Genomic DNA, 11,782 nt, shown 5'->3' with positions numbered 1-11,782 from the left:
ACCCTCTATTGAGCTGTGGGACAATATTGAAACACTGGGGCAAGTTGAGAAGGAGTGGACAGCAGGTTGAGTCCAGCCCAGAAGAACCGTACCACAACATAATTGGCAACTCACAATAATAACCTTGGGAAATGGAGTTTACAGGCCATGGGTTTAAGGTGATGTGTGAAGCATACCCTGACGCTACCCAGCAAACACGCAACGTCAGGGAGACGTTCAGATCATGTCTTAATAACGTCCGTCAGTCCTGAACCCCGTGTGTTCGTCTGCTGGACCCCTCAATATTCAAACGTCTGGCTTGGACCCCTCTAAGACGCCTGTGGATGTGCAAAACGGGTTCAATATCTGAACGTTAAAAAAAACATTCATTCTGGCTCCTAATTGGATGTCTTTGGACGTCCGAAAAAGACAAAAAGACATCTAAAAGACGTCTTTTAGACGTGTCTTTGCTCAGTGGGTACTCTCAATTAGGGATGTTAAGTTCAATCAAGACTACATTGCTCAAACTCATCTTTTTTCTTGTTCCTGTATTTCTCTCAACCACATTCTATTATATACATTGCTATAGTGGCAGGCCCTAGCAGGGGGATACGTCCACGCAGACAAAAAGTTGATACAAAGTTTAAATTGACAAGTTATAAAGAAGGATTGTTTTTATACTCTCACGCGCATCAGCTCGCGGGAACCACATGTCAACACCGGGATCTAATTACCGACCTGAAATAAACTTACCGGGGGAAGATGGCACGTTTTTTAATCGAGCCCTTCCCCACCGGGGGACCGTGGATCCCGCACTGTGAGAACAACCTACCGATCTGACACACATGTGGACGCGCGTCTTACGCGTTCAGTGCATCTGACTACATCCGAGCATTGAGGTCGCGGAAAACATTTGCTTTATCATCACTGTTTTTATGCTCAATTTAAACACCGATTCTTTTAATTTTATTAACCTACCGACGTCTGTAGCCTATTGCGTGTTTTTTTTTGTGTAAAAGCCTAAAGGATCGTGAGGAGACCGTCACTCTGTGAGGAGACCGTCGATGGATGAACACAATCAACATCTGATTTCGACCTTTTCATCCGGACTGTAGGGAAACATTGCCTGGACGGTCCAGGGGACCGTGGAAGCGCCAAAGTCCTTCCTCGGCGAGAGACATTTCGATATGTGACAGATGGGACGACTGTGATCAGCTCATCGCGGAAGAACATGGGTCGGTAAAACGTTTGGTATTTGGGTTTTGGTGCTCGACGTGACACGTCTGCATAAGGCTGCGTGTACAGTTGTGGATACCTGCATCGAAACCACACCGTCCCTTGGCCATAGATAGACTGTTGTTTTGTAGATGTAACAACCTCATCAGAGACGTTTTGTAGCGGCTACGGTCCATTGAGACGCATAGACGAACAACGAATCTTCTGAGCGTCATCTTAGAGACAGATTTCATGGACATTTCCACTGCTGCTGCATGTTTCATTAAAACATACTGAAAATGAGGCAAAGTCGCATCGCTGATGCCCATATTTGAAAGTCTGCTATGAGGGACATCATCATACTACTGTGTTTATCATTTTTAGTCTGGGGCAAATCCCTCATTTCCTGCACAATGGTTGGTAGGTTTGTCTTGAAGATAGCAGGTTATTAATTTTTAATCTTTATGCATCCGCACGAAGAAGGAACAAGAGCGGCGAGAACCACGGATAAGCAGCGGAGAGACACGAGAGAGACGATAGGGAAGGAGGAATGAATGAGATACTCTAAGCGACGAAGGACGGAGGAATCAAGGTAGGACACGGAGCAAGATTTTAATTGTTGTACTTCATGATAACTTGCTGCTGTAAGGAATGAGATTTGGGCTGTGTGTGATGCCACCGTCGACTGCTTGTGAGGCTGGAGAGACGCACAACGCGGTTCGTTTATTGATATTTTATGCTTGGACAGATATGGAGTGTTTATGATGCGTCAATAGCAGTCGTTTGATATTGAAAACGTATGATAGACTACGTGTGCGAGGACTCATGTTTGGGGTAGTAAGGTCACGCGTTTCGCTTAAATGAGATTGAGGTGCATCACATTGATCATTTAATCATTTTTATTAGGCCTATTTCATCAGTTCATATTCGTCAGTTCACTGAATGGCTGACACGTATCAAAATCGCATTTAAATTGTAATAGCGCTGTAGCCTACACTAAATCACGATTGTCAATTTAAAAGTATTCTGGTGATATTTATGACTCTGCGCAAAATCACTGCAACATAAGACTATTGCTTGCAAAGTGCAAGAGAACCGATGGGAGAAGAATTGCGCCCGTCTTCCATCGCCAGTTAAAGCAGACGACATTGGAAAATACTTAGTTCAGTATAGCCGACTGATATTTATTTATTTAAAATAGATAAATATATATATATACAGGCCTATATATGAATGAGTGATGAACTGTCATGATATGCTTCCCCTGGCGAATTATGTTGCTGGGGTGCGCGATGGACGCGAGGAGCAGGAGCGTGCGTGTGAGGAAGAAATGTGATGAGGAGGAGAGGAGGCAGACTCGGTGTGATATAGGCTACTGGAGACTATCTCCATCTATTTTACCCTTTTCAGCACGGAAGCGGTTTCTCTCCCGGAGAGACACCTCGACGTAAGAGGGGCTCATTGCTATAGGCTACAAGAAAATCCGCATTAAAGCGCCGTGAACTATACTCGCCCGTCCCTAGTGTGCTGGATAATATTAATCCTCGACCTTGTCAAACCGTAGGGCCTATTCACCGTGCACATTTTCCGTTAATAATAGCATAATTATTAAGATTCTAGGTATTAGGCGTAGAGCCTACTGGGGGAAAATCTGACCCGTTTGTGACGACTCTTTAATCGGTAACTGAGCCAATCCCTAATTGATATGGACAACCTAAAAAAAAAGGCATAACCTTTTATGAAGTGTTGTTTTCAGCCTACTAGTAAAATATATTTGACATTCATGCAATTGGTTTTAGCTTTTAACTGTGTCATTCCTTAAAAAAAAAAGCTTATTTTCTCACTGGAATTCAAATCCTTCAGGTGGCAAAACAGCAATTGCAACTGTCCAGTGGTCTTATCTGCGCATGCAAGCTGCCTCCAGCAAGAGCCGTTAATTACTTTCCTGACAAACATTCCCCCTTGGAAAACAGAAGGATTTATAACCATGTGCTGTGTGTCACATCACCATCAAATAAATTATTCTTGGGCTTTCAGTGAATGAAAAATATAGTCATACATTAGTGCGATATTAATGATAACACCATTTTTTATTTTATTTTAATTTTAAAACATGGCAGTAATTTGAATGAGATTTATTTTAATGTCATGTATCTACATTGTGTGTGGTTACAAGGGGGCTGAAGGACTACAACCTGTTTACACTTCTCAATTGAATTGTGAGAAGATGCACTGCGCCGATAAGTCATATGCCATGTAAATTAATATTAATACTCTCACTTACAACAATTGATTGCTATCTCTCTCTCTCTCTCTCTCTCTCTCTCTCTCTCTCTCTCTCACACACGCACACGCACGCACGCACGCACGCACACAAACACACACACACACACACACACACACACACACACACACACACACACACACACACACACACACACACACACACTAAGAATAACAGCTCCATACTGTTGCTCCTGTAGCCTCCATATTCTTTGTGGATGTTCTGCTCTGGTCATGGCGCCAGCGTGCGGACGCCCCTCCTGCCTCCGCGAGGGCCGACCGAGCGGACGTCTTAACACACAGGAACGCAGGGAGGATCACCAGGAAGTTATCATTTTGCCGTCTGACCCAGGATGTAGCACAGAAACCCCAAGGAGAGCATCGTCTGTGGGGTGTTTGGAGAACATCGGGAGGCCTGGTCCAGCCTAGCAGAGGCCTGTGATGAGACACGCTGCTGAAAGCATGGAAATTCAGTGTCAGAAAGTGTCCGTCTTTTGCACAGAATGGTGGCAAATTCATTACAACCTCTCTCGCTGAGCATCAGCGCTAAATACCCATCATGCCCCTGGATTGAAAATAAGAAAATATTTAGAAAATACATCAGCGTTGGTCAAAGAGGTTTTCGAGCATATTTAAAGCATAACACTAGGTTATTTTGGCCTGAGGATATTACTTCCCTTAATTCCATGTGGGGTTTGAAGGGGGGGGGGGGGGGGGGGGGGCATGGCTTTTGAAAATGCAGTCCGCCTTTTCAATTAGACTGCAATGCCACTGTGAACCCCCAGGGGCGCCCAAGCCTGAGACCGCTTCTCTGCTCCCCGGCTTCCTCACTACCTTTCATGGCCCATTGAATTGTGTCCAATCATAATTAGGACCACCATGTTCATGGTCAGTATTGATTTGTTTTGCGATATTGAACGACGGAAACCGTACGCACGGCTTGACCCCGCGCAATCTCGCCATAAAACCCAGGCATCGAAGTTTGACTTTTTTTTTTTTACATTTACCCGTTTTTACATTTAATTACTTACCCTTACTCCAACCCGACTCAACCAGGATATCCATTATGTTTGTCTCTGTGTGGCTAAAATGTCTGACTGGTGTGAGATAACTGGAGTGTGGGAGAGTGTAACAATAGACATAAAGACTTCATAGAGGAAGGATATGAAATATGTTTTAAGAATATGAAATATGTTTTACCCAGTCCGCTGTGTACTGTTAGGGAAGGAGCTGGCTGTGGGACGGGGCCGAGCTATCAGGGACCGTGCATGTTTCATTATGCGTTAGGCAGACTCGTTAGGCAGACTCGTTAGGCAGACTCGTTAGGCAGACTCGTTAGGCAGACTCGTTGGGCAGACTCGTTAGGCAGACTCGTTGGGCAGACTCGTTAGGCAGACTCGTTAGGCAGACTCGTTAGGCAGACTCGTTGGGCAGACTCGTTAGGCAGACTCGTTAGGCAGACTCGTTGGGCAGACTCGTTGGGCAGACTCGTTAGGCAGACTCGTTAGGCAGACTCGTTGGGCAGACTCGTTGGGCAGACTCGTTGGGCAGACTCGTTAGGCAGACTCGTTGGGCAGACTCGTTGGGCAGACTCGTTAGGCAGACTCGTTAGGCAGACTCGTTTGGCAGACTCGTTAGGCAGACTCGTTGGGCAGACTCGTTGGGCAGACTCGTTAGGCAGACTCGTTAGGCAGACTCGTTAGGCAGACTCGTTGGGCAGACTCGTTATGCAGACTCGTTGGGCAGACTCGTTGGGCAGACTCGTTGGGCAGACTCGTTAGGCAGACTCGTTGGGCAGACTCGTTGGGCAGACTCGTTAGGCAGACTCGTTGGGTAGACTCGTTGGGCAGACTCGTTAGGCAGACTCGTTAGGCAGACTCGTTAGGCAGACTCGTTAGGCAGACTCGTTGGACAGACTCGTTGGACAGACTCGTTGGGCAGACTCGTTATGCAGACTCGTTGGGCAGACTCGTTAGGCAGACTCGTTAGGCAGACTCGTTAGGCAGACTCGTTGGGCAGACTCGTTGGGCAGACTCGTTGGGCAGACTCGTTGGGCAGACTCGTTAGGCAGACTCGTTGGGTAGACTCGTTAGGCAGACTCGTTAGGCAGACTCGTTAGGCAGACTCTGGTGGAAGACTCGTTGGGCAGACTCGTTAGGCAGACTCGTTAGGCAGACTCGTTGGGCAGACTCGTTGGGCAGACTCGTTAGGCAGACTCATTGGGCAGACTCGTTAGGCAGACTCTGGTGGAAGACTCGTTGGGCAGACTCGTTAGGCAGACTCGTTAGGCAGACTCGTTGGGCAGACTCGTTAGGCAGACTTGTTAGGCAGACTCATTGGGCAGACTCGTTGGGCAGACTCGTTGGGCAGACTCGTTGGGCAGACTCGTGCACCTGCCTCTCCTGTGCTTCGTCGGCAGTGGGTAATCATTCTGATATAAAATAATGTCGGACGTGGTTCTGTGGGCATGTTTTTTTCTCCCGGTCTGACCTAGAAACTGTTTATTGTGTTGTCCGGCCTCCTGTTGGCCTCTCTGGTCAGCCTGTCCTTCTCTCCCTCTGGTCAGGCTGTTTTCCTGGGTCAGTGTTGGCTGGTCAGACTGTTTACCTGGGTCAGTGTTAGCTGGTCAGACTGTTTTCCTGGGTCAGAATTGGCTGGTCAGACTGTTTTCCTGGGTCAGTGTTGGCTGGTCAGACTGTTTTCCTGGGTCAGTGTTAGCTGGTCAGACTGTTTTCCTGGGTCAGTGTTAGCTGGTCAGGCTGTTTTCCTGGGTCAGTGTTGGCTGGTCAGGCTGTTTTCCTGGGTCAGTGTTAGCTGGTCAGACTGTTTTCCTGGGTCAGTGTTAGCTGGTCAGACTGTTTTCCTGGGTCAGTGTTAGCTGGTCAGGCTGTTTTCCTGGGTCAGTGTTAGCTGGTCAGGCTGTTTACCTGGGTCAGTGTTAGCTGGTCAGACTGTTTTCCTGGGTCAGTGTGAGCTGGTCAGACTGTTTTCCTGGTCAGTGTTAGCTGGTCAGACTGTTTTCCTGGGTCAGTGTTAGCTGGTCAGACTGTTTTCCTGGTCAGTGTTAGCTGGTCAGACTGTTTTCCTGGGTCAGTGTTAGCTGGTCAGACTGTTTTCCTGGTCAGTGTTAGCTGGTCAGGCTGTTTTCCTGGGTCAGTGTTGGCTGGTCAGACTGTTTTCCTGGGTCAGTGTTGGCTGGTCAGGCTGTTTTCCTGGGTCAGTGTTAGCTGGTCAGGCTGTTTTCCTGGGTCAGTGTTGGCTGGTCAGACTGTTTTCCTGGGTCAGTGTTGGCTGGTCAGGCTGTTTTCCTGGGTCAGTGTTAGCTGGTCAGGCTGTTTTCCTGGGTCAGTGTTGGCTGGTCAGACTGTTTTCCTGGGTCAGTGTTGGCTGGTCAGACTGTTTTCCTGGGTCAGTATTAGCTGCTGGTCTAAGCAGCCAGGCACTGTGATAAGACCAGCTTAGACAGAGAAGCCATTATGATTTTAGAGACAGTGTATTGTGGTGGAGTTGATTGACAAGCTTTTAAGTGTTCCACTACTTAACACCATGGAGAGAGAGAGAGAGAGAGAGAGAGAGAGAGAGAGTGTTCCACTACTTAACACCATGGAGAGAGAGAGAGAGAGAGAGAGAGAGAGAGAGAGTGTTCCACTACTTAACACCATGGAGAGAGAGAGAGAGAGAGAGAGAGAGAGAGAGAGTGTTCCACTACTTAACACCATGGAGAGAGAGAGAGAGAGACAGAGAGAGAGAGAGAGAGAGAGAGTGTTCCACTACTTAACACCATGGAGAGAGAGAGAGAGAGAGAGAGAGAGAGAGAGAGAGAGAGAGTTCCACTACTTAACACCATGAAAAGAGAGAGAGAGAGAGAGAGTGTTCCACTACTTAACACCATGGAGAGAGAGAGAGAGAGAGAGAGAGAGAGAGAGAGAGAGAGAGAGAGAGTGTTCCACTACTTAACACCATGGTGAGAGAGAGAGAGAGAGAGAGAGAGAGAGAGAGAGAGAGAGAGAGAGAGAGAGAGAGAGAGAGAGAGAGAGAGAGAGAGAGAGAGAGGAGGGGGGAATTGCTTAAAACAGCCTGCTATTGCATTAATTATTGTAATCAAACACACCAGATCATATTTTTTCAGAAAGTGAAAGATTGTTTGTGAAATTAGTTCTCATTTATTTTTCAGTGCAAGATTGCTTAATGGAATAAGGGATTGGAGAGAGAGAGAGAGAGAGAGAGAGAGAGAGAGAGAGCAGGAGCGATAGGGAGAGAGGTGCACAATGGTCAACAAGCAGAGATTGTCCTCGCTGTTGTGCGACGGCACAAAGAGGACGAGGACCGCGTGTCCCTGCTCTCGCCAGGCTCATTTATGGTCTTTTGTGTGGACGAGTGTGTGAATGTGGCCGTGAACGCAGTGGCCTGGAGCTGCAGGCGCTCGGCTCCAGGGCCAAGGACCCCAGTCACACTCCGGCTGGGTAGCGTAGTCACACTTGGGCTGGGTAGCGTAGTCACACTTGGGCTGGGTAGCGTAGTCACACTTGGGCTGGGTAGCGTAGTCACCCTTGGGCCGGGTACCGTAGTCACACTTGGGCTGGGTAGCGTAGTCACACTTGGGCTGGGTAGCGTAGTCACACTTGGGCTGGGTAGCGTAGTCACACTTGGGCTGGGTAGCGTAGTCACACTTGGGCTGGGTAGCGTAGTCACACTTGGGCTGGGTACCGTAGTCACCCTTGGGCTGGGTAGCGTAGTCACCCTTGGGCTGGGTAGCGTAGTCACACTCCGGCTGGGTACCGTAGTCACACTCCGGCTGGGTACCGTAGTCACACTTGGGCTGGGTAGCGTAGTCACACTTGGGCTGGGTAGCGTAGTCACACTTGGGCTGGGTAGCGTAGTCACACTTGGGCTGGGTAGCGTAGTCACACTTGGGCTGGGTACCGTAGTCACCCTTGGGCTGGGTAGCGTAGTCACACTCTGGCTGGGTAGCGTAGTCACACTTGGGCTGGGTACCGCAGTCACACTCCGGCTGGGTACCGTAGTCACACTTGGGCTGGGTAGCGTAGTCACACTTGGGCTGGGTACCGTAGTCACACTTGGGCTGGGTACCGTAGTCACACTTGGGCTGGGTAGCGTAGTCACACTCGGGCTGGGTACCGTAGTCACACTTGGGCTGGGTAGCGTAGTCACACTTGGGCTGGGTAGCGTAGTCACACTTGGGCTGGGTACCGTAGTCACCCTTGGGCTGGGTAGCGTAGTCACCCTTGGGCTGGGTAGCGTAGTCACACTTGGGCTGGGTACCGTAGTCACACTTGGGCTGGGTACCGTAGTCACACTTGGGCTGGGTAGCGTAGTCACACTTGGGCTGGGTAACGTAGTCACACTTGGGCTGGGTAGCGTAGTCACACTTGGGCTGGGTAACGTAGTCACACTTGGGCTGGGTAACGTAGTCACCCTTGGGCTGGGTAGCGTAGTCACCCTTGGGCTGGGTACCCTAGTCACACTTGGGCTGGGTACCGCAGCGTTCACATCTGAACTGTTATGGTTCAGGTTAGGGTACTGGTACCTGGAACTTGGTACTTGTTCCCAATGGTACTTTTTCCACTATTTCTTTTTTTTTTTTTTTTACAAAATTTTATTGATTTTCAACATATACAAGAATGATACATTTTCCTATCGTATCAATAACTATAGATAATAATAGTAAATCTAGAAAAAAGAAAACATACATGAAGACAAATCAAATTAAAAAAAATAAAATAATAATAGTGCCATCCAACCATACTCAATATCTGAAAATAAAGAAATAAAGAAATAAACCTCCTGTCTGTCCGCCCCTCTCCCTCACCTCCACATTGAGCAAAAGCTTTTCATCATAATGTCCTGCATGCACGCACACCATGGATTAGTGTAAACATATGCACATCACTGATTTTTCCACTATTTCTGTAATAACACTTTTTTTTCTTTTCTTTTTTTTACAAAATTAGTTCAAACTAGTTAATGGTTTACTGACTAACCGGTAACCGACAATATACTTTTTTTTATTTTTTTTTAACCAATGAATCTTATCAGTTAAACAGTTAAACTTTTAAACACATAGCAGCATAATGTTGGCCATTTGAATTTAAATGCATATATTTTTTTATAAAAAAAATAATCCCAGAACCACAATGATCTTTTTTGTTCACCCCACGGTGACACGCGTGACAAACACAGCACACACACATGCTTTTCTTCAGGTGTCGCCGGTGGAAATTGTTCCGTGCATTTGTCCCATCCAAGCCGTCCTCCTCCAGGGGCCACCCAGGAGGCCTAGCGAATATGTTAGCTCGCTCTTTGCTCCGCAATTGACACCGCTCGCTTTGCGCATTCGCTAAACAGATAAATATCACATTAGCCCGTTTGTGTCAAAATACAGCAGCCCACATCAGCATGGTCGCTTGTAGAGTCTCCTATGGACACACTAGACCTACCTCAGCTCATTCATTCAATTTATCATTCAACAAGTCCTTCTTTTTGTGCTCTCTTCTGCATTCCACAAATAGATTTGCAAGTTCACATCACCATAGGCTACTTTCTCAAATGTTATACATGAACATACATTGTACATCTCAAATGTTATGTAATTATAGTTTATATATAGGCTAGTTATAGTTTTGGTTTGATTTCGCTGAATAGGCTACATTCCAGCCTACAGTTAATCTACAGTATTGTCGGTAGGCTCCGCTGCCACTAGTTGCTTCTTGATCAACGATGCCTCCTGGTGGTTAGTGTGCAACACTGCACGAAAACACGTTAGTTAGTTAGTTAGATGCACCAAGATGTGACATTTGCACGCAACCCCGGTGATATGCTAAGTCATAGTTTGAAACCATCTATGGCTTCTCACCTGACAGGTAGCTCAACAAGATCATGACTTGCCATTTGTGTAAGGTTGTGAGTTTCCCCACAGGCTCATTTAGCTTAGCGATTAGCCTTTATGCACAGTTTGTCCTTAGGGGAGAAGTGCAGTAGTTTGAAAAAATGTATTCGTTTGTCATGCACTAGTAGTTGGAAAATGCTTTATGCAGCTTCAAGCTAGATCAGGCCAGGTTGTTCATAATTTCGAGCAGTAACTATGTAAGTTTCTTGTTTGCATCTTTTCATCCAACTGGCGTTTTTGTCTGCTTACATCTGTCATAGTCGTAATGAGTCCCACCGGTGTTCAATCAATTCAGTCAATCAGTGAATCCATGCTCAGCTGAGTTCCACAACTCATTCCCATCACACAATGTAGCCCTATTAAAATGTTAATCCAGGCTCCCTACGGTGTAAATATCTAAGCTGTGACATTTATACTTTTTTAGTTAGAGTTTTCGGAACCCGGTCATGATTTCTGCATAAGGAATGACAGTGGTGCTTGAGTGAGTTGAAAAATGGCAGTTGCAATCAGTTCGATCAAACACCTGTGGACACACGCGGACTCTTTTCTGACTAGTCAGTAGTGAATGAGCATGAGGTGAGGTCTACTTACTGAACTCAAATGTTCATGGGCACAATTCAATATTTGTATTAATGATTAATCTCTTCCTCATACTTTGCTTCTTCGTCTTGCTGCTCAAAATCCCCTTTCGGCACACTTCTCCATAGGTTCATTTAGCTTAGCGATTAGCCTTTCTGCACACTTCTCCATAGGTTCATTTAGCTTAGCGATTAGCCTTTCTGCACACTTAGGGGCTTCTGTAGCCCAGTAGTTTTAGGCTACTTCTCATTTTTCTTCCTCCTTCTTCCTCCTCAGAATTCCCGGCCCCGACTCTTAAGCTGCGCAGCAGCTATAATTCCTCTTCGAACGCTGATTGGCTAGATCGTTTTCTGATTTGGCGTTAATGGATCTCTCTCCACTAAATGGAGTATCAGGACTGATTTGGGAGAGAAACAGAATGTGAACTTGCAAGATCAGGATGGTCTCATGAGGCAAAAAACTGCATTGCCTCTTTTCAAACTAATATTAGCTTTTTTTTTCTCCCTGTTAGGCTATTGAAATGTTCATGAATAGCCTAGTCTAAACTATAAGTGGCCTTATCTGATTTCCCTGTAGGCTCGCGGTCTCTTTCTCTACGTTCACCCAGATGCACTCTCAGGTACTGAAATTTGGCATCGATTGATTCTACGTGAATCGGTAGTCGGTAGTTATGAGTAAGTACCGAGTTCGCTACCCAACCCTACCGTACGTCACACACTTCGCTACACCCGGAACAAGAACATGGAGTGCGGGGGCAGAAGCTGGAGGTGTGGGGGGGGGCAGCAGCCAATCAAAATCCCCCACACTTCCCTCCTCACA

Source organism: Borostomias antarcticus, assembly GCF_949987555.1.
Source record: "Borostomias antarcticus genome assembly, chromosome: 5".
Classification (NCBI taxonomy): domain Eukaryota; kingdom Metazoa; phylum Chordata; class Actinopteri; order Stomiiformes; family Stomiidae; genus Borostomias; species Borostomias antarcticus.
Note: the sequence above shows the minus strand (reverse complement) of the source record.